The sequence below is a fragment of the Kogia breviceps genome, chromosome 1 (genome assembly GCF_026419965.1).
Source record: "Kogia breviceps isolate mKogBre1 chromosome 1, mKogBre1 haplotype 1, whole genome shotgun sequence".
NCBI lineage: Eukaryota > Metazoa > Chordata > Mammalia > Artiodactyla > Physeteridae > Kogia > Kogia breviceps.
In genome coordinates this window covers 145,177,797-145,200,826 of record NC_081310.1, presented here as the reverse complement: position 1 = coordinate 145,200,826, position 23,030 = coordinate 145,177,797, and the positions used below count along the sequence as shown (strand labels likewise).

General features: G+C 41.4%; 1 protein-coding gene across 5 annotated transcripts in view; it reads left to right on the top strand.

Annotated features, from left to right (window-relative positions):
* Positions 1-23,030, top strand: part of PDE4B (phosphodiesterase 4B) — a 597,863-nt gene that overhangs the window by 514,114 nt on the left and 60,719 nt on the right. Inside the window, exon 1 of one of the 5 annotated variants that reach the window (XM_059075572.2) lies at positions 17,701-17,721. The exons of the other annotated variants lie outside the window; for them this stretch is intronic. The gene's annotated coding sequence lies outside the window, so the exon portion shown is untranslated. Of the gene's footprint in view, positions 1-17,700; positions 17,722-23,030 lie in introns of those variants that run through there. 5 annotated transcript variants of the gene reach the window in all.

The following is a 23,030-nucleotide window of genomic DNA, read 5'->3' as shown; positions in this document are numbered from 1 at the left end:
ACGGCATTGAGATTCCGAGTAGAGAAGGAGGGGATCAGGAAGAAGACTCAGAAAGAATGATCTGAGAGGTAAGAGGAAACCATGGAGAACATGGTATCACAGAGCCTGAGTGAGGAGAGTGTTTTGAGAAGGAGACAGCCATCAGCTGTGATGAAGTTGGCTGAGAATAGAAAAGTGACCACTGGTTCTGGCAACACAGAAGTCATTGATGATCTTTACAAGAGTAGATTTATGAGACTTATAAGATTAGAAGCCAGATTCACAGTGGGTTGAACACTTGAGGATGGTAAAGCATATTTGTATGTTGCTGAAAAAAATTCAGAGACAAGGAGAGGTTACTGATGGAAAGAGAAAGGAAATAATCAAGGGAACAATCCTAGAGCAGGTAAAGGGCAGTTGGATCCAGAAAGTAGGTTGAGGGCTTGCCTTTTGACCGGAACAGGGACACCTCTTCAGGTGAAAGAGGAGGAGATGGCTTTAGGCACAGGAAATAATCACCATCCTTATAGCTAATATTTATTGAGTTTATCATGTGCCAGGTAATGTTCTAAGTAATATTCATTTATTAACTCATTTAATCCTCATAACAATCTTTTGAGGTAGGTTCTTACACATACTTAATCAAAATTTAGAGAGTTCTTTCTCATCTGATAGTTTAAATTGTGGAGTGGAAGGCAGATGGGAGGTTTGAGAAGGGAAAATGTAGGACATAGTGTCACAAAAAGTAAGTACTCATTGGGACTTCCAGGCAGTATTGGGAGTTCATTTGAGATCTGAAATCATCAATAAAAAGTGAATCTGGAACTTCCCTGGTGGTCCAGTGGTTGAGAATCCGTCAGGCAATGCAGGGGACTCTGGTTGGATCCCTGGTCGGGGAACTAAGATCCCACATGCCGTGGGGCAACTAAGCCTGCAAGCCACAACTAGAGAGCCCATGTGCCAGAACTAGAGAGAAGCCCACGCACCGTAACAAAGCAAAGAGCCCACGCGCCACAACGAAATATCGTGCATGCCGCAACTAAGACCTGATGCGGCTAAAAAATAAAATAAATAAATAAATAAATAAATAATTTTTTAAAAGTGAATGTAACACAAAATCCAAGTGGTTCTTTACAGCACTCAGCAGTCATACTTCAGTGGCCTGACTTAATTGATGCTTAATTTAGAAGCAGGGGTAATTTCCAATGCCAGGAGTAATAAAATATACTAGAATCCCCTACTAGCATCCTAGCCCTTAATAAATGTTCATGAAGCTGCTTTGGAGACTTGGCCACAAGGATCCCTTCCCCTACCCCACTACCCCTCTTGCCCTGCTCAGAGGGAGGAACCATGGCCTCCATTAGAGAATGATATATAGAATGAACTACCACAGCCCACCAGGATGATGATAGACATGTACTGTCTGATTTTGACTCTTATACGTAAAAGGAGTCCAAGCTGGATGCTCTGTCCCACTGTACCTCACAGCTTGCCAGGTTTCCATCAGCAACAAGGGCACCTCCTTTATCTGAGAAATCACCATTAGCTCTCCCCATTGCCAAGCTCTCGTGAGTGCAGAAGAGGTACACAATCTTTACTTGACACAGAAAGCTTTTGATTGACAACAAATAGTAAGAGCTAAGATTTACTGAGTACTTACTCTATATCAGGATCTGGGCAAAGTGCTTTTTTACTATGCACTGTGTCCCTTAATCTTTAATACAACACAGTGAGGTATGTATTGTTATAATATCTGCGTTATAGATAAGAAAAATGAGCTTTAAAGAGATTAAGTAATTTTTTTAATATCGGGAAGCTATCAAGTGAAGAAGCCATGAGTTGATTCCAGAAAGCCTGACTCCAGGATTTAGGCGCTTTTAACAAGTACATTATAACAGCAAATCAGTGAGCAGCCTTGCCAAATCAAACTGCTGTGCATATTCATGTTATCATATACTGCCACCATTCTATAAATTTTATTCAGAAAACACATGAATTTTGTTTTCAACTATGTTGGAGACCGGTTTCTACTCTCCCATGCTCTAAAATGAGGGATTAACTCATTGGGGGTGATTATAGAATTGATGGCTTTTATTCAAATCTCCCTCTTTTCATAGCAGCCAGCCTATTAAAGAGAAGGGTTTATGGCTGTTGGTTTTTGCAAGCCTGGTGACCTATGTTAATATAATTTTCCCTGAAGTCAAATGTGTTGATGCATGTGACACAGCATAAGCTGAGCTCTGTGGGCTCTAAGGACTGGCAATGACCTGATCTTTTCCCACCACGTAATTATGAATTGAGAATTGTCCTTTACAAAAAATTCCCAGATAATTGAGGTCAATTTGAAAGTTTTAGTCTCAGCATGTGGGTGTCTTTACTGTCCAGGTTATTTGCAGATATACTAATAATATGCTATCATTACAATAATGATAAAAGCCAACAACAGGTCAAATGCTTAGTCTGTGCCAGCTAAGGGCTTTATGTGCCCTTTTCATGTATAACAAATTCTTAGAGACTATCATTAACCCTATTTTGAATATAAAGAAAATGAAATGGAGAGGGGTTAAGTAACTAACCCAAGGTCACATAGTTACTGAAAGGGAAAATGAGAATTGAGAATTTAGAGCTTTTGAAGGCCAAGTCATCATTTGGAGACAGAAAACCACGGAAACAAATCAAAGCTTTACTACTTAGCAGTTTGAAAGATAAAGTTTACAAAACTGACTTTGCAAGGATGGCAGAACAATCCACATAAAGCATCAAGTACATACCTGCCAACTAGTAGATGCTCATTGAATGGTAGCTGTGGTTATTAAATGGAATGAGCTGGAAAATTGAATAAGTATTCCATAATTTTGATTTCATTGGTGAACATACGTTATTTCAAATACCTGACCCATATCAAATATGCTCTTCTCTCCTTATTGTTTTAAGTGTCCAAATTACTCAGGTAATCAACTTGTGCCCCCCTTCCTTCTACCTTTTTGGATGTGAGCTGTGCCTGAGACTCCCTCAGACACACTAATTCTACATAATTTGAAAAGTAACATAAATATTTCTGTTGTCCTTCTGTTCTTTCTAAGTAAATTTGAATGAATTCAAGATATTTTTCCAGCGGCTTTAGGTATAGATGTTTGCAATGTACCAGAGCTCCCTGGGTGTAAGATGAAAAACAAACCCAGCTGGAGTATCCTGGTGACCCAGTAGCCCAGACCTGCCATAATAACCTATTTGGGGATACCATGGTAATCTGGCCTGTGGCATTTGGCTGAGTGGTTCCAATTGTGACATATGATGATTCAAGTTTACTCATGTACACACCAGAACTTCACAAAATGACCTTTTTTGAGGTCCTTGAGGTTAGGGAGGGAGCAGGGAGGAGCACCAAGGCACTCTAAACAAAGCAGCTTTGTTTTTACACCACTTGTTTGGACAAATGTCCCCTCATGTGCAGCAGCTATTTGCTGCCGGACTCTTGGCAGAATGACTAAAATGGGACAGAAATTAAGGACATATTCTGAAGTCCCCTGGAAAATCACCCTCTCCGGCAAATGTTAGCCTTGAAAATCATGTTAAGTACAAGATACGCAGATTTCAACCACCTTCAAAAGGTGGTTGAAATGGCTACTTATTAGGCATCTGCTATGCATATCCTGTACCAGGTCCATGGAGGATGGAGCATGGGGAAAAATCATTTATCATCTTTGGGATTCATTCTCCTGGTCTGTAAAATGGAGAATTAGACTACATTAGTGATTCCCAAGTTTTATACATATTTAATAAAGCATATTCAATTTTTCATTTAAAAAAGAGAAGAAAAATATCTTCAGAAACCACCAAAAATAAAGCTTCACAAACTCTTCTTAGCCAATACGGATATTAAAAGCATAGAATCCCAACAAAAGGGCCATCTGAATCTACATAAGGGCAAGGTATGTGATCTTTTATGTTTTTAACCTTATAAAACCGGTAGAAAAAAAAAAAAAAAAAAACAGGTTGAGAAACTCTGGACCAGATAATCTCTAAGGTTGTTTTCAAGTTCAAGAAATCTATAGTTGTACAAAATTGCCTCCCCAAAACAATTGGTGTTTTTATAGCTCAAAGAAGAGAGATGTATTCTTAGAGAAGGATAAATCATCAGGGCTTGAGAGGTAGTCAGTCATTTCCAACACTGACTTCTGATAGTTGATTCATAAACAAATGTGTGTGCTGACCCACAAAACACAAGTTCTGATTAATTCTACTGATATTAGCCAGCAATCTAATTAATTTAGGCCCAAAGTGAATTTTTGACTTGAATTATCAATCTCTAATATCTTACTAGTCTAAATTAACCAGATAATTTAATGAAGAAGTATTTATTAAACTACTTCGGTTAACTTTCTCTTTAACTCTTTTTTGAGGGTTAAATTATAAAACTTTATCTTAATTACAGTTTAAATTCAGATCCCAAGCTTCCCATCTTTCTGTCACACTTTTGATCTCTCCCTAATACCATCTGTGCATGTCCAATTCCTCCCATCTTCTTAAGAGCTGTTCAAATGGCAGTCCCACAAAAAGGTTTCCTCTTCTTCCACCCTCACTTCCTTGCAGGTGAAAAGAATTTCTCATGTTATCAATTTCCCCAGCACTTGATATTGTGGGATCTCTTTAACTCTTGTACTTTACAAACAAATGAGTAATACATTTAAAAGAAAGAAACAATAACATCTTAAGTTCTTTTTTTTAAAGCTGTATTTTATATGGATTTTCTTTGCATGTGAACTTTTTTTATTAGTTCAGAATGATGAGACAAAAGAGGAGAGAAACAAGATTAGACATCGTAAAGGAAAAATCAAAGAGCAGAGAAGCTGGCAAGAAATTGAATTAGAAGAGAAAGTGAGGAATAAAATCCAAAAAAGTTTTTTTAGGGAAAATCCCTGTGTAAAGGGAAAGAATCCAAAGATACAACACATGTGCTTCATGACTCAAAGGTGTTGGCTTTGTACCTGGGTGATTCATTTGGTGGAAAACATAGCTGGGTCAGAGAACTTTTTTCTGGCCCCAACCTTTCTTGGAGTCATTTGAAGCTTCATTTTGTGTGTGTATTTTTTCTCACTTCTTCAAAGGAAATATTAATTGCTTTTCAGAAATAGCCCTGGTCATTGGAGTTTATCTGTTTGAGCACTTGAGATTTAGAATTAGATCATGGACTTTGGAGTATGGAAAGTATTTAAGAAACTGGGACAGATTTGTTCCAAGTGACCTCTCTTTGTCCCCTGACAGGAATAGATAGATAGTAGGTCCTGCAAGGGAGCCCCGTTGAATAGGTCCAAAGGGGACAGTCTGCCCCTTGGAAAAGATAGACTGGACCAGAGGTTTAGAACTTTTTGGACCATGACTCGCAGTAAGACATATATTTTACATCAAGACTCAGTCCCCACATATGCGTGTGTTTTATAAAACAATATCTTACTACATGTGTTATACCTGATGTTTTCTATTCTAGTCTAGTCTTTTGTTGTTTAAATAAATACTGGCCAAGACCCATTAAATAGATTTCATAACTTATTATTGGATTTCTACATATGTTCCCCAGTTTCTTTCCTGTCTGCAACACCTCCCCCCAGACACACACACATTGCTCAAATACAGTACAGCCCATTTTCAGAAGCAGCCCTCTCACTCTACCCCACACGTCAAAATACTTGCAGTTTCTTGAGCACCATGCTCTCTTTCACTTCCCTGCATGTGTCATTTTCTGTCTCTACTCAAAGCACTTTAGAGCTTTCTCACTCCACCTCCCTTTTCTGCACCAAGCTAACTCCATCTGCTTAAGACTCAACCCAGGGCTCAAAAGTCCTTCCCCTCAGGCTGTGTTGACCTGTTTTCTGCTCTCTCCGGAGCATCCTGGAGACATCCTTGTCTTTATCTCAGCCTCATCTTGCTATGTTATGATGATCCATTTATATGCTTTTCTTTCCCACTAGACTCCCTGAAAGCAAAGGCTATGTCTTATATCCCCAGGAACTGGTCTAAGGTTTGACACATACCTGGTTCATAAATTTTGGATGAATGAGAGCCTGCCTGTTGGTTGGCACATAGTACTGAGTTGCTGCTTCCTTGGTAAGTTGTAGTCTGTTTACCACAAACAAATGAGTATTCTTTAGTGGAAAATATGCACCTGAGTTGCAGTAGATGTGCTGACCCTCAGAATCTTTGCTCTGTTGCTCATAAGATATAGTGTAGCAAAGCAGGTGGAAAACTCAGGCTTTGGAGCTGCACAGAACTGGATTTGAATTCTGGCCCATTGGTTACAAGCTCTGTGACCTTAAGCAAGTTACTCAATTTTTTAAAATCTCAGTTCCCTCATCTGCAATAATAACCTTCTATGGCTGTTGTTAGGATTGTGTAGATGTTAAATAATGGGATATAAGCTCCATGAGGGCAGGAATTTTTGTCACTTCGGTACCTTGTCATGGACTTAGAAAAATGGCTGGCACATATTTGTTGCATAGTTGAATATTTTGCTGCTCTCAATAGGCCCTCAGTAATTCAAAGCAGCTCTTATTCCTGTGAATATCTTAGCAAGTTTTGCACAGGCTTCCTTGGAATATACATGATGTGCATGATAATTCCTTATAACTTCTTTGATCAGAAGTTAGGCTCCTACCTGTGAGATGACACTTTCATACCCTGACATTCAATGATTCAAGATGCAGGTAGAAACATGTGTCTTCCTGAAGAATGTTGTATTTCATGCTGTTAGTCTAGGATGAAGTTTAGTCATTGCAAGGTTGGTTGATTTTGTAGAGGTCCTTCAGTTCTGTTTTTGAGTTGCCATGTATGGGCATTTGATTCTTTCTTCTCCTCTTGTCTCTTTTCTTATTAGACATCCATGAACCATATCATCATTCACTACGTATTAGATAGACTCACACAGATTCTGATTCAGGGTCTTGGGAAACATGACTGAATTTCTCAGTGTTCCTAGAGTTGTTTCATTCTCTCCCTCTGAAGAGATCTTGTGTAAGATCCATAAGGATGGAAAATCCATTATTGCCTAATGTCCTTACTGTTTCCCATTTCATGAATAGATGTTTGTATTCCTAGGTTTCATTTTGGACCTTTCCTATTTTCAGTACTTTCCTGAGTATCTTGTGCCAAATAATGAAAGTATCGTTTTAAGCTTTTTTGAATTTCATTAGCTCATGGACATCTCTCAATACTACATTTCTACCAGGAAGACAAAACAAAGAAAGAAATTTTTAAAAGCAATTCTCAAAGTCTTCCACAAAACAGGACAAATAAAATGATGGTATTGCTTCATTTAAAAGATCCACATCAAAATGTTCTAACCTTAACTGTCTCATGCCCAAAGCCACTTCATTGTAGTATTTACTGCAGAACCTTTTAAGTAGTAGGGTTAAATGATCCAGATTATTCGTCCATTATGGTCGTTTACCTTATATTTCACAGGGTAAAAACAGGGTTGTCCTACTCTTTCATATGTAAAAATCTGCCAAAAACTATTTTACTCATTTGTTAGTGAATTTAGGTGTGAATTCCAAAGTGTGCTCCTTATCATAAATTCCTCAGATATATAATAACAGAGCATATACAAAAAAAAGAATGGTAAATCCTATGACACTATATTAATTTAATATCTTAAGTCCGTCAATGGAACAATATACTAGTATGCTTTTGTTCCCACACTGACTACTGTTTTCAAACTTAAGATTACCCCTAAGTTACTATAGTCATATCAGACTAGGTGGGTCTCTTCATTACATTTTTGAAAGTAAGAGGAGGAATATATTTGGGGGGAAAGAGGACATATTTTGGTAAGTGGAATTAAGAGAAGGGGAAGTTTGCCTGACTAACTAATAGGTTTCACTTAGTTGGTTCAGTGATGGAGGACAGGTAGACCACAGAAGGGCAGAGCTTTCTGGAGAAAAGAGGAGGGTTAACATTTATGGAATGCCTACTACATGCTAGGTGTTTCACAGTCTTTTACACCCTCACACAGAAACTCTGGAGAAGATTATTGCATTAAATTAAAGATATGCTGCCCATAACAAAAATTCAGTCATCTGTCCAAAGTCATACAACTCTGGGCAGGGTCCAGATTTGAACCCAAGCTTTCACAACTTGTGTTCTTTCTACCAACAACACGGTCTTAGAATACTCCAGGTAAACCTGTATGTGTCCAGTCAGGTGAATGTTGCACTTGACATCTTTTAAGTTTCCACTTTACAAACATTTCTTGACAAACTGAGGGAGAAGTTCCACACAATGGAACTGAGATATCATCTCCGCTTTCTACCCCTGAATGGTTCCTCTGAGGGCATCACTGTAGCCTTTTACATGGATGCGAAAACATTTAGTAAAGTGGAAAGCATTGTGTTCATGGTAGCCAAAAGTTCCTATAGTACTTTTTAATAATAATAAAGTTGATTGCAGAATGAGAATATTACAAGGAAAAGTAACATGCTATAATATAAACTCCTAATGATATGAATATTAAAATGCAATCAAATACATATGGAGGACATTTGCTCTATTGCACAAACACAGGCATCCAGAGTGATGTCTTCTCTCTACTGTTCTTGCTTTTATCTTTAGCCATGTGAGAAAACTTTCAAGGGTCCTATTTCATTTCTCAGAGTGACAGGCTCATCCTATGACAAGCAGAGTGACTGGCCAAAGCTAACAGCTTCCTTGAATAAATTCATTTTCTGGTGATTTTGGTTCCCCTCTTCACAAGACTTCCTGAGATACTGATCATGGAAGGGAATATTATCTCTTTAGTTCTGGGCACTTAGTCAGCACTCAGACCACATTCCTGGCTGCAACCTGGAACATCACTTATGGCTGGGATCACTTCTCCTTGCCCACCGAGGAGAGATCAGCCAATTCACTGCACGTTATTGCATTTGAGCTGCTGATTTATCCAGTCTTCTCATTTCATGTGTGAGGGACAGAGATTTGGAATGACTTCCTTCTGCTCACATAGCTGATGATAGAATGTGGGCTGGAATCCACATCTGACTCCCAGTCCAGAGCTCTTTCCATTCCCCGGTCCCTCACTTATTAATACATTCATCAGGTACGTGTTAGATGCCTACATGAGTGTAAGTAGCTGTGACTTAAGACACAGATCCTGCACTCAAGGCCTTTACCCTTCTCTGTGTTTTTGATCTCCAGAGGGTCTGAGTTCCATTAGGAAGATGACTCTATGCCAGGGCAATCTCTCTACCCTGGATGGATTGGATAATCACAACTTGTCACGTACAGCCCCATTTCTAGTATCCAAATGTATTGTTCATAAACAGCCTATTCTCTGGTCTTCTTTTTTATTGGGGTTTCTCACCTAAACGTGACATTATTGAGAGATAATGTTTAAATGGGTGGGCTCTGAAATCAAGCTATTAATACCTCAAGTAGTCTCCATTTTCTCCCTAGTAGAAGATAGCATGGATGTGTATGCGTGTGTATGCGTGTGTGTGTGTGTGTGTGCGTGTGTGCATCGGGTGTAGTGCACTGAAACACTCAGAAGAAAACCATTTGTTCATGAATGGGCCACACTACAAGCTACAGATATCTTCTGGGCCTCACATAGCTGCCACATACACCAGACTACCAATATCAGATAAGCAGATTTTTGTCAACTGGTAATTTTTAATAATTTAAGCATACTTTTTTCCACTATTTTAAGGACTCATTTTGGAGCTTCTTCATTTGAGCAGCAAGTATTTCCTGAGGGCCTGCTGTGTTCCCAGTCCTGTAAAGTTTTGGGCTATGGGAAACTGAGTCAGAGATTATGATCCTCAAGTCACTTTCATGCTTCTTGTGGCTGTCATTCTTGCTTCAGTTGATCCGGAAGTAAAAAGGACTCGTATGTCACAGAGGAGGTAGCTGAGGCCCCGAGAAGTTTAGTGACATGCCGAGATCCCCAATACTAGTAAGTGATAAAGCTGGGGCTAGATCTCTGATCTTTTTGCCACTGGACAGTACTCTTTTTTTTTTTAACTACACCAGATTGCCTGCCAATATTTTTCAAAAACACGGAATATATTAGAGAAAGAATTCTTTGCAAACATATAATTGTGACCTCATGATAGAATAATAACAATGAAATGAAAATGTGAAAGTTCATTTTAAATGCTACCTAAAACTAGGTCATGAATGTATCCTCTAGCCTTTCCTCCCCATGGGCATAAATGAGTTCCTTTCCCAAATGACTGGTTTGGTGTTTTACACCCATGTGAGTTACAAAGACCTTTTTATTACAGGGATCCCTGCTGAACTTATCCTAGGGAATGACTGTGATGGGAGAAATACAAGTAGCAAGTTCACTGGGCGTTTATAACTCGAGAGAAATCTCCTGCTAAAGCTTGGAGCTAACTGCTCATCCAACTGATTAACTTTGTCTGGGAGGTGGTCATTAGCCTCCCAAATCCCAGAGGTTTGGACTATTCAGTTACAGTAAGCCCAGAAGCAGGGAGGGATTAGGACACAGCTTCCCTAGGTGAAAGCAGAGAAAGCTAAACTGCTTCCAGATTGCAGTTCACTGTCCCTATACTGATTTCTGGAGGACTTGAGAAGGTCCTGAAGCAGAAGGGACCCATTGGGTTTGGAGGCAGGAGATGATGGAAATGCACAGTTCATCCACAAGCCAGGGCTTCCCTGGTGGCGCAGTGGTTGGGAGTCCGCCTGCCGATGCAGGGGATGTGGGTTCGTGCCCTGGTCCGGGAGGATCCCACATGCTGGAGCAGCTGGGCCTGTGAGCCATAGCCACTGAGCCTGTGCTCTGCAACGAGAGAGGCCGCAACAGTGAGAGGCCCGCATACCACAAAAAAAACAAAAAACAAAAATATGATCTCATCCACAAACCAGATGCTCTTAGCATCACTCCCAAGCTGGGTGACATTCCTGGGACTCTTCTCCATTGGTTTCCACATTTGTCAAATGAGCAAGAAAAACATGAAGAATTACAGATTGACAGTTTGGTAAGTTTCCCTGATGGTCACCTTACTGTTACCTATTACGTGGGTTATGATGTTGTGTAGCCTGAGAGAATCTAAAAATCTCGATTGGGGGGCCCTTGATTTCTTTGATTTATTGTCAGCAGATGACATTAAAAGTAGCTTGCATTTGCTGAGCAAATCTAGATGGACAATGGTGGGTGGAAACAGGGAGTGGCCTGGGTGGTGGCCGGAATTAGAATAACAATCCCTTGCATTTTAGAGATTGCAAAGCACTTTCCCACACTTTGTGTCATTGGATTCCTGCAAAGTCCTTCAAGGGCAGGTATTCCTATTGATGACAAATGAGATTTGACAAATGAGAAAATTGATGTTCTAAAAGGTTAAGCAATGTCCAGAGCTCACACACACAAAAAAGTGGTGGTAGTATCAAAAGTAGAATATAAGGCAAAGCCCTTGTTTCCTTATTCAACATCCATTTGCTTAAAACATTAAGTTATTCCCAGAAGTAAGACTTAGAGTTGGGAGAGGACTATAATTGTGATAAGGATGGAAGTTAGTGTTTGTGTAACTCTATGGGGAAAGAGGTGAGAGTAGATATTTTTGGAGTTACTGGAAAACTTAGCCATGACACCCTGCCTGCTCATGTGTCTGGTGCTATTGCTGGGAACCAAGCTTCATACCAATCCTCTGTCAGATATCAGTTTCTGAGAAGAGACTTGAACTTGCTATGTGGTTATTTATAACTGTATCTTCCCATTGGGTGCCAGATTAGAAGACCCTACAATACCACTGATATATGTTATCAGAACCACATATCGACAGAGTATGATAATCATGGTAGATGATGAGCAAGGTTTAGGACTCACAAGTCGTGTAAATACAGAACCCAGCACTTTAACCTAGAACCTGTATATCCCCAATCCTTTCAAGTATCTAGGAATTAATGAATGCATAAATGTAATCGTCACATAAAATGAATTAGTGGAGTCCTGGCTGCAAGGCCATTTCTGCAACGGCAGAATCTTAAAGGACATGGAGAGCTTGACAAGGGTTGAGTATTACAAGCATTGTGCTGAACTTTCAGCAAAAGCAGTCCTAGGCAGTGTGTAAACAAATGGACGTGGCTGCGCTCCAGTTAACTTTATTTACGAAAATAGGCAGTAGGCTGTGTTTGGTTCCTCAGAGTTTCCTGATCCTGGTGTAAAGTATAGGTAGCAATTTAGAATTTTATTTCCTTCTGAAAATCCTTCCTTTGTTCTCCTTTGCCTACAAGATGAAGCACAAGTTCCTTAACTCTATTCCAGTCTGAGCAGTACTTTCATACCACCTGAGACTTTACGCTCTTTTTCTTCTCTTTGTGCTCAGTTCACATTGTTCTGTTCTTAAGGCTTTCTGCTTAACCAAATCCTACCCATCCTTTGAGGAAGATGTTCTCAAATGGAGTAGAGGGATTGTATCAGAATCATCTGGGGAGCCTTTTGACATTAAGCATAGTGCTTATCAACCACCCTAAATTCTGATAGGCCCAGTGAGGCGGTGGGGCAGGGCAGGGACTTGTATAGCTTGCAAATGTGCCTAAGCTTATTCAGGTGATAGACACTCTTTCCCCCAAACCAGTGCTCTATGGCATTGCTAAAGTCCCACTCCCTCCAAGAAACCTTTCCTAACCACATTAACCCATACTCAGCTTTCTTCCTTTGGACCCCGTTAATCCTCTTTGGCCAAAAAATTCATTTTTGGCACTTATTGTATTGTTTTGGTTTTTTAAGTGTTTCGTTTATCTGCCATTGTTGTTCTAGGTGCTGGAGACACAGCAGTGAACAGGATAGTAAAGACCCTTCTCTCTGAAGATTACATTCTAGTGACAGAGAGAGACAGGCAATAAGCATGTGCCCAAAGGAACGGAGGAGATAATTTCAGATAATGAAAAGAAAACAAGCTAATGGGATAAGGGGTGACCAGAGAAGGGGGCTGGAAGGATAAGAAGGTGCTGTTTTGGATAGGGGAATCAAAAGGGTTTTATGGCATCTATAACCGAGCTAAAAGCTGAGTGAAGAGATCTAGGGGAAAGGAATTACGAGCCGAGGAAACAGCACAGTTTTATCTTTCCTTTCTCTGAAAATGCTGTTGAATGTAGAATGTTGGAGTATTCAGCCTCAGAGATTATTAACAACAGTTCCCTTATTGAGGACTGCCAAATAAAATGAAGGATGCCCGGTAAATAATTTTTTAGTATAAGGACAGATTATAGTATAAGAACTAAAAAAATATATTATTTATCTGAAATTGAAATTTAACTGGCTGTCTTTGTTTGTCTTCGTTTTGTTTTGTTTTTTGGCTAAGTTGGACAACTCTGTAGTTTACTCATAAGAAAAGTAACCCAGGGCAATTTATGTTTGATACCATCCAGTTACTTGGAGCTGAGTTGGAACAAAATCTGAATCTAAAGCAGAGGCAATTCAATTTGGTGTTGATTTGTTAGAATATCTTACATTGTTTTCTAACTGTCTCCTTGGGTAGTGATTTGTCTCTCTGACAACTCCTTAAGGGCATATTTCCTATGACTTTTATTTTTTTGTCATACACAAGGTACAATATTAAGTACTTAATTCATTCTTTTATCCCCTTTCTATTATAAGCCTACAGTAGAAGTACTGATCTGGGTACAAAGGGGACATGGCCTCTGTCCTTCAGATAATGAAAAATGAGTATATATAAATCACTTTAAATCAGCCAAGAACATGATAAAGTGTCACTGCAGAAGAGCGTGATGGCACTGGTGTTCTGAGCAGGAACATATGGCTTCCAGCCATGGGATTCAAGGAAGATGTCAAGTAGAAGTTCCATCTGACTTGGGACTTGATTGATGGCAAGGATTTCAATAAAGGATTACAGAGAACATCATCCATGAAGAGAAAACAGCACAGACCAGGAGAGCGTGGTGAAAATAACAGGACTTACTTGGGAACAAATCCATCCCTGTGTTTGCAGCTGAGATTTAAGTAAAGGAGAAGAGTACGTGATGTTAGACCTGGGTTAGAAAGAACCTTGAACACCAAATAAAGGTATTTGGATGTGTCAGAAAGGTCATGGGGGGGTCATTAAAGATTTTTGAGCTGGCACTTGATGTAATGAGTCATGCATGAAGAAAATCAATCTTTTGACGATATAAAACATGGATACCAGTGAGAAAGTGACTGCAAAAGCCCTCGTTGGTTAAATGAGGGCTTGACTATAATTTACAATGAGAGAAAGGGAAAGATGGGACTGGATGCAATTGATATTTTTGAGGTAGAATCCACTGAGCCTGCCAACTCATAGGTTGTAGAAACTGAGAAAAAAAGGAGGCATGGAAGATAAAGCAGAGATTTTAAGTTTAGATAACTATGGGAATGTGGGTACCATTAATAAAAATATGGAAGTCAGGGAAAAGGGCAGATTGTAGGTGCGAGGAAGATAATGCCTTTATCTTTTTAAACATAGCATTATAGAATTTCACAGCTATTAAAGTCATTATGATTATGCCCAATCCCTTTGTTTCGTGTAGAAGAAAATCCAGTGAGAGTAAATGACTTGTCTATGATCACTCTGCAAATTAGTGGAATAGCCAGTTGGGGAAATCAGATGCCTTGAACGATGTTTATTCCATCAAATGATCTATTTTATGATGAGTTTGAATTTGTAGAAGTAGAATAATGACGTGGTAAGATGCATTAGTCAGCCGGAAAAGTAGATGTGGCATTTCAGTAACAGATCAGGGACAATGATTTGGGAGCTATCGAAATGAAAATACCACTTAAAGACATGGAAGTAAATGAAATTGCCAAAAGAGAGATTGGAGTCACTAAGTCAAGTGTGAAAGATGTCAATGGATGCTAAGAGGTGCCCACTAAAAAATTAAATTAAATAAATAGGAAGTGCCCACTAAATCTCCCATTCAGGAGGCCCCTGGGTTTTGAGAGAAAGAGAGAGAGAAAGCAGTTGCCATTGAATGGGGGGAACAGAGGCAAGACTGCAGACGTTGAAGGTTGATGGGCTGGTGAAGAGGCGGAACTAGAATTTCAAATTATTTCTCTGGAAGGTGGCAATAAAAGAAGAATGATGTGATAATGTTGAAGCAGGGACTAAAGAAAAGCTTTTAGGTTGTAGGACGGGAAAAACATAAATGAGTGTATAGGGAGAAACAGTGAAGGTCCTGGAGAATAAGTTGTTAAAGGTGTAAGTGAGTGAGGGTATAACTGAAATTATCAAGGTCTTAAAAAAAAAGAAAAGAAACTAGAGTGGAGGAGAAAAAAACGAAAAAAAATGAGGAGAGACACTAAAATGGATAGGTGAAGTGAAGACAAAGAAGCCTCCTGAGGCCTGAAAGGGGTGAAGTTGGTAGAATTCAAGTTGACCTTTATCTTACCAGTGAAGTAGGAAGTTGGATCTTTGGTAAAAGTGAGAGGATAGACATGGAGATGGGGATTTGTGAGCAGTGGGAAAGTTTTCATATACACCTGTGAGGGATCAGTAGCGAGATGATAAAACTGCACTAAGAGCCGTGCTGAGGTTAGACTCGGGCATTTGTGGTAGATGTAATTAACCTAGTATTGATGTTCTTCAACTATGGCAGCAGAAGGGAAAATACAGACAATGGGGGTTACCCAGGAATTCCCAGGTAGTGGGGAATATTATTGTTTTATATACTAGTGTTGATGGGATTCATGCTAGATGAAGATCCAAGCAGAATGGGCAATGTGGAGAGGAGTTAAGGGCAAAAGTCAGATTTCCAAGAGTACCTTTATGCTAGGATTTCTGATGGTGTTTGCACACATTGTTTCATGTAATCCTCATGACGAGTCATTGTAACCTTATGAAGCAGTCATTTATGACCCCGGTTACAGAGGTAGAGGTCCTCAAAGTCACATTGAACAAACAATTGCTTAAGGACTCACAACTGTAAATGGTAGAAATTTTTCTTCTTGAAACCACATTGTCTCTGCCCTCCAGTAGCCATGAAAAAATTACAAAATTAGGCAGATAACAAGGTTGAGCTTAGTAGAGGTGTTTCAGAATTAAAGGTGGAACACTTCCCACTGAGAAGCTCCAAAGGGAAAACAGAAGTGACAGAAGCGACAAGATGCTAGTTACAGATGTCAAGGCCCAAGAAGCTAGAGTTAGTTGATTTTTTTCCAGAAACGTTTTATTGAAATATAACGTGCAGAGAGAAAAGTACACAAATCACAAGTGTAGAAGTCAGTGAATTTTTATAAAACGAACACAACCACGTAGTCAGAACCTGAAACAAGAAATACATCATTGCCAGCCCCATGAAAGCCCCCCTCAAGTCCCCTCCCAGTCACAATCCCCCTCAAGGTAACCACTCTCTTGACCTCTAACATCATAGATTCATTTTTGCCTCTTTGATTTTATTTTTATTTTTTGCGGTACGCGGGCCTCTCACCGCTGCGGCCTCTCCCATTGCGGAGCACAGGCTCCGGATGCACAGGCTCAGCGGCCATGGCTCACGGGCCCAGCCGCCCCGCGGCATGTGGGATCTTCCTTGACGGGGGCACGAACCCGCGTCCCCTGCATCGGCAGGCGGACTCTCAACCACTGCTCCACCAGGGAAGCCCCATTTTTGCCTCTTTTGAACTTTATATAAATTGAATCATATTTTTATGTGCTTTTTAATATTTGATTTCTTTTGCTCGACATTTAAGTTTATGAGATTCATCCCTGTTATTTCATGTGGCAATTGCTCTGATTGATTTAACCACCACACAACCTTGCAAACAGTACTACCTTCTCTAGTGGTAAGAGAGTCTGATTATGTGAGACAGAGAAACAAAAGATTATTTAAATTTCTTTTCTATGTGCTTTCTTTGGGTATATAGTTGGGAAGACTTGTTGGATATGTTTCTGGTGTATACAAAGCTATGTTAAAATTGCATTTAGACATAGTTTGGAGAAAATGTATAAGAAAGTTCTTCATGATCTACTTCATAGCACTACATACAGCCTTACACTCAGAAAAGAAGGTTCAAAACGTTCTGTGAAGTTTACATAAACACTGTCAACTCAGTAAAGAGGATGGGGTTCAATGAATGTACTGGCATTTTGAAAGAAAAAAATTGTATTATTGTGAGGTTTTGGAACTTTAGCATTCACTGAGCTATTCTTAGTTATTTGGGAATCACTTACACTGAGTCCTGGAAGAAGATTTAAGGAAACACCAGTTGCCATTTGGTAATATCTCTTTGGGAAGGCCCTATGTTAGCCGTGCTGCAATGCAAATATAAATAACCGGATACAGTTTAAGACACATGACACAATGTTCTGAAAATTAATGTCCCAGAGTGGTCAGAAATTTAGATGAGTACATGATTAGCATGGCAAGAGGGTTTAAGAAACCTCCAGGTTACTCACTTCCCTTGATACTCAGTTTCTTCTTCTATAAAATAGAAATAGGGCTTCCCTGGTGGCGCAGTGGTGGAGAGTCCGCCTGCCGATGCAGGGGACGCGGGTTCATGCCCCGGTCCGGGAGGATCCCACATGCCGCGGAGCAGCTGGGCCCGTGAGCCATGGCCGCTGAGCCTGCGCGTCCGGAGCCTGTGCTCCGCGACGGGAGAGGCCACAACGGTGAGAGGCCTGTGTACCGCAAAAAAAAAAAAAAAAAAAAAAAAAAAAAAAAAAAAAAAAAAAAATAGAAATAATGCTCCATCTCGCTCTCTGGCTGACATGAGAATCAGATGATGGATTTATAAGAGAGCACTTTGCAAACTGTAAGGTAAGATTATGGTATGATTCGTATCGGCCATTTTACCTCCTTTTCAGTTGCTCACAGCAGGTTAAAGTGAAGGAAGGATACCCAGACCGGAAGCATCGCATATTGTAGCAAAATTGAGCAGGAGGATGAAGTTAGGATTACGGTTAGGGTTAGGATTAGGGTTAGGTCCTGGGTGCAAGTACAGGCTCTGCCCCAGACTGGTGGCTGTGTGGCTTCAGGCAGGTTATTTAACCTTCTCTAGCCACAGATTCATCTCTAGAGTAGAGACAGTAACACTGCTTACATTTGGCAAGAGGAGGAGGTAATTGTCAGCAAAGCACCCCTCATGGCACCTTGTGCATAGAATGCTCCCAGTAAATAGTGTTAATTACCATAATTCTCTAACAGCAACAATAATAATGGTATAACAGCTTCAAGCAGCCACTTAGTGCTGTGGATGTGCAAGGCATCTGAAAAACACTGACTTCTTGGGGTACCTGTCTGTGATTTCATTATTTAGGGGATCCCTTGCAAGTTTGAGGGTGGAAAACAAGCGGGGACTCTGGCAGCTCGCACCATGCGGCTGCTGGGCACCTGCAGGATTGGGGTGCCAAAGGCACCTCCTGTGGGATGGCTTCTGTTGAGGTGAACTACTCTCTCTCTTTCCAGTCTGCCGTGACACGTAAGCTCTTTTCCTCCACTTCCTTAATGAAACAGAATAATAAAATACCAGAGCTAAAAGAGGCCCTAGACATTATCGTTTCCAACACTGGATTTCAAAGCTGCAGAAATGGAACTGAGAGGCTGAGGGTCTTGCTGGGTGAACTGGTGATAAAACTGGGACTGGAGTCCAGATCTCCCAGCTCCCAGTTCAGAACTTTTTCTTCTACCCCACAGTGACCTTAGAAGATGGCTTCACCTCTACTCTCTCAGTGCAAATACAGGATTATCTCCTTAAGAGTTGGGCCTGAATCTGATTCCTCATGGAATCCCCTGCGCAATGCTTTGCCCCTAATAGTTACTCAGCAAATATTTTAAAATGGCATCAGATTTGTGGAATACTCTCTTCTCATGTTCAGTTTTTAGAATCAGGGGTCAAACTTTAAAGATCATCTTTAAATGACCTGGTTCATTCCTCTCTGCCGCATTATATGCACATGTCCCACTTTCTAGGGGCGGTCAACCCATCTTTTATTCTGCTTCTCTAATTCTGCTGGACGGTCAATCCATCTTTCCCCTGCTCTTTCACTGCCCCGGTGTGGAGCTCTGTGCTAGTGCTTATGGTGACATAGCACCGTCGAGTGGCTGAGAGTGTGAGATGAGGAATCAGGAGAGAATGGGGATCCTGGCTGCAACTTAGGAGATACTTAATGACTCTAAAGCTACAATTCCTTACCTGTAAAGTGGGGAAGATGATACCTACATCATAAGATGCTGAACGTTAGTTGTACAGTGCCCAGCACATAGAGCGCTCAGTAAATGTCTTAGTCTTAGGTCGTATCATAGTTTGCACATTGACATGTCTGGCTCCCCTGCCAAACTATGATCTTCCTCAGGTCCAGAACCTTCTTAGTTAACTGTATATCTGTGGGACCTCGAGCCGTGTTGTCTGGTACATAGTAGATACTCAGTGTTTCCAGAAGGGAGGGACAAAGAGAAGGGAGGAAAGGAGGAGAAGTTGTAAGATGCAGATGAACTCCCAATCTAAGACACCAGAGACCTGGGTTCAGGCCCAGCTCTTCCAGCTGCGAGCTGTGGAGTGTTAATCTAGTCACTTAATGCCTATGAAACTCATTCTCCTCAGCAAAATGGGTTTGCTAATACTCCCTTCCTAGCAGCCTTAGGAGGATCATTTGAGACAGTGTATGTAAGGATGTTTTGAACATTGAAATGTACTTTCCAAATTTATTGTGAGAACTGTTATTGTTATGACAAGATCTGCCTTCACCGTCTCCTTGATTTTACTAATCATCAGTTAGCCTCTGGGCAGTGACGCCTGACTCTGGAGTGGAAGGCGCTGCGTTAGCTGCTGTGAGGAAGTCTTTGCTTTCAGGATGTTTACAGTGTGGAAGGGAGGTCAGAACCCATGGCCTCCGCCTCTGGCCACGGAAGGTAGTCTGAGAGGACTCTTGGGCAGAGGCCCTTGACCTCAACCGACCTACCTCTGTGAATGCCCAGCGGCGGTGGCTGTCTCTGAAATGACCCCTAACAGCATGTGCCTGCCCGGACTGCCCAAGCTCGTCTTTGGAATGCTGCCTCCTTTGTCAAATGCCACCAGCTTCACGTTCTCATTTCCCTCGTAACACACACGTTAGGGCAGCAAAGTGTATTCCCTGTGACGTAAATGTTACAGTGGCACAGCAGAGGGCAGAGGGTAGCCTGCCGCGGGTGGAAGAGAAAGTCAGGCGCTGATGTCTGACGGCCCACTTCCCCACTCTGAGCCTGCCTACGGGACCTGCTCTGGGACTTTCATCTGCACCCTCAAGCACACAGTTCTCTAAATCCCCAAGTGCATAGGTCTGGGAGCCCCCTGAGAAACACACGTCACGGGAAAGTTTGTTTCAGTGCCTCCTCTACTCCATCAGGGAGGTGTAAAGCCTCGTCAGTGTAAAAGCAGCTCCTTATTCTAGACACTCCCTGAAGCATGGCGTGATTTCCCCACATCCAAATCCAGATTTCTTTAACCTACCTACCCTTTGCATTTAAATGAGGCACTTAAATGGATGTTAAACCTGAGTTCTTTACTCTGGAGGCTGGAGAGTTCACCACAGTGTTTAGAAGGTTTAGCTCAGGTGAGCGTTGTATTAGTTATCTATGGCCCTTGTAAGAAATTACACAAACTTTGTGGCTTAAAACAACACAGATCAAGGTTTTGGCAAGGCTGTGTTCCCTTCTGGAGTCTCTAGGGGAAAATCCATTTTCTTGCATTTTCCAGCTTCTAGAGGCTGCCTGCCTTCCTTGGCTCCTGGCCATCTTCCACATTCAAAGGTAGCAATAGTCAGTTGAATATTTCTCACATTCCTTTACTCGGACACTGACTCATCTGTCTTCCACTTCCACATGTAAGGACCCTTGTACATAGAGCCCACCTAGATAATCTAAAATAATATTTTTATTTTAAGATTAGCTCATTAGCAACCATATTCCTATCTACTACCTTATTCCTCCTTTGCCATGTAGCATAATATATTCACAGGTTGCAAGGATTAGGATGTAGACCTCTTTGGGAAGCCTTTGTTCTGTCTACCACAGGTATTGAGAGTGATGTCAGGATCTCAGGATGTCTCCGTAGTAGTGATTGGCAAACATGGCGCTCGGGCCGTACACTTGTTTTTGAAAATAGAGGTTCATTGGAACACAGTCGCTTGCATTTGTTTCTGTATTATCTGTGGCTGTTTCCATGCTTAAATGGCAGAGTTGAATATTCGCAACTCAGACCACGTGGCTCACAAGCCTAGAATAATTACTATCTGGTCTTTTAAAAAAAGTTTACTGACTTTTGCTCTCTAACTCTCTATATATCTCTGATTATAACTATAACTCTAAGGAATATCACTTAGGGACTTTGTGGATGTCTTCCTCATGTTTTTCACTCCCCCACCCCCAACACACACACTTTTAAAATTCCTAACAGTGCTCTGTCTGCCTCTCCTGCTGTTCCTTCTCTACCCTCAATTGCCATGAAACTACTAAAAACCCTTAATAGTAACACCAAGCACTATACTGTAACATCTCTTTACTTTGATACACGCTGTTTCCTTTGCTTATAAAATACTTTTACCTTCATTTCCTTTTTTTTTTTTTTTTTTTTTTTTTTTTTTTTTTTGCGGTACACGGGCCTCTCACTGCTGTGGCCTCTCCCATTGTGGATCACAGGCTCCGGACGCGCAGGCTCAGCGGCCATGGCTCATGGGCCCAGCCGCTCCGCAGCATGTGGGATCTTCCCAGACCGGGGCACGAACCCGCGTCCCCTGCATCGACAGGCGGACTCTCAGCCACTGTGCCACCAGGGAAGCCCCCTTTCCTATTTCTTGCTGAGAAAACTCCTATTCATCCTTTAAAACCCTGCCAAGGCATAACTTCCTCCAGGAAGCCTTCCCTATCACTCCTACCCAAGGAAAAGCAATTACTCCTATTCTCAAACAGTCTTTTCTGGACTGTGAGTGCCTCAACGGCAGTGACTGCTCTATTTACCCTTCTGGTAGGTATCCTCTGTGTCTAGCATGGAGACTGACACCTATTATGTGTCTACAAATACTAGTTTAATTGAATGGTACTTTAAATGTTGCCAGTCAGATTTGAGGCACAGTGAAGTGGCAACAACAGGTTCCGTAAAAATTCAAAACTGGTCCCTGCTGTTTCACGGAGGGAATGGCTGTATGATCTTGGAGATGTCCATTCCTTTCTCCTGGCCTCAGTCTTATCACCTATGAACCAAGGAGTTGGTTTAAATATGATTGGTCTCTTGGGCCGCTTCAAGCTTTAGTGGTCCTTTCCACAGAGGATTCGGCCTTGTACCTTGCAGCTGCTGAGAAGAGAGAAATCTCTTGCATTGGGCTTGTGCCCTGCAGAGCTGGAAATCACTCAAGTTGGTGAGATAATGTGCGGGCCATGGGTGGGATCTTGTATTTGTTATTGACCTTTCTCCAGGAACCAATTAGAAGATAGACACATGCCCTGGAGAGTCATGGCCAGGCTGTGTGCGCTCACCGTCCCCAGCTCATAATCGTCAGCAGCAATCCATGCCTGAGCTCAGTCCACTTACTAGAGACCCACCCCAAGTCCTTGTAACCATATGGGAATCACACCAAACTCCAGGGAGTCCAAATTACCGTTTCCCCCTCCTCCCCCAACTCCTTCATATCTGTCAGTGGTTCTGCTCTGTCCACTCCAAGGCTAGAAACAGCGGTGACAGTTTTGCACACCTTCCTCTCCCTGGTCATCTCTCACGGAGAATGGTATATTTTTTGCCCTGTCGTGAATTGGTATATATTTGTTTCCTTCCAGACCTTATTTAGAACTTCTCTCTTTCATCCTATTGTCACCACCCGTTCCAGCCTGCATTGTTTTCAGCTTAGATCCCCACAGTGGGGTCTTCCTGGGGCCCCTGACTCTAGCTGCTTCCCATTGAGAGGCATCTTACACACTCCTGTTGGCTGCGTTGTCCTAAATTCCCTCTTTCCTCATGCCTCGCCCCTCGACCAGAACCTCCAGTAGCTCCTTGCTGCTCGTACGTACATCAAGTCCAGACTCCTGCACTTCACAGTCTGGCCCCGCTCTGACTCTCCAACCATTTTTCTTCAGCAATCTGTTCAGTAAGACTTATCTCC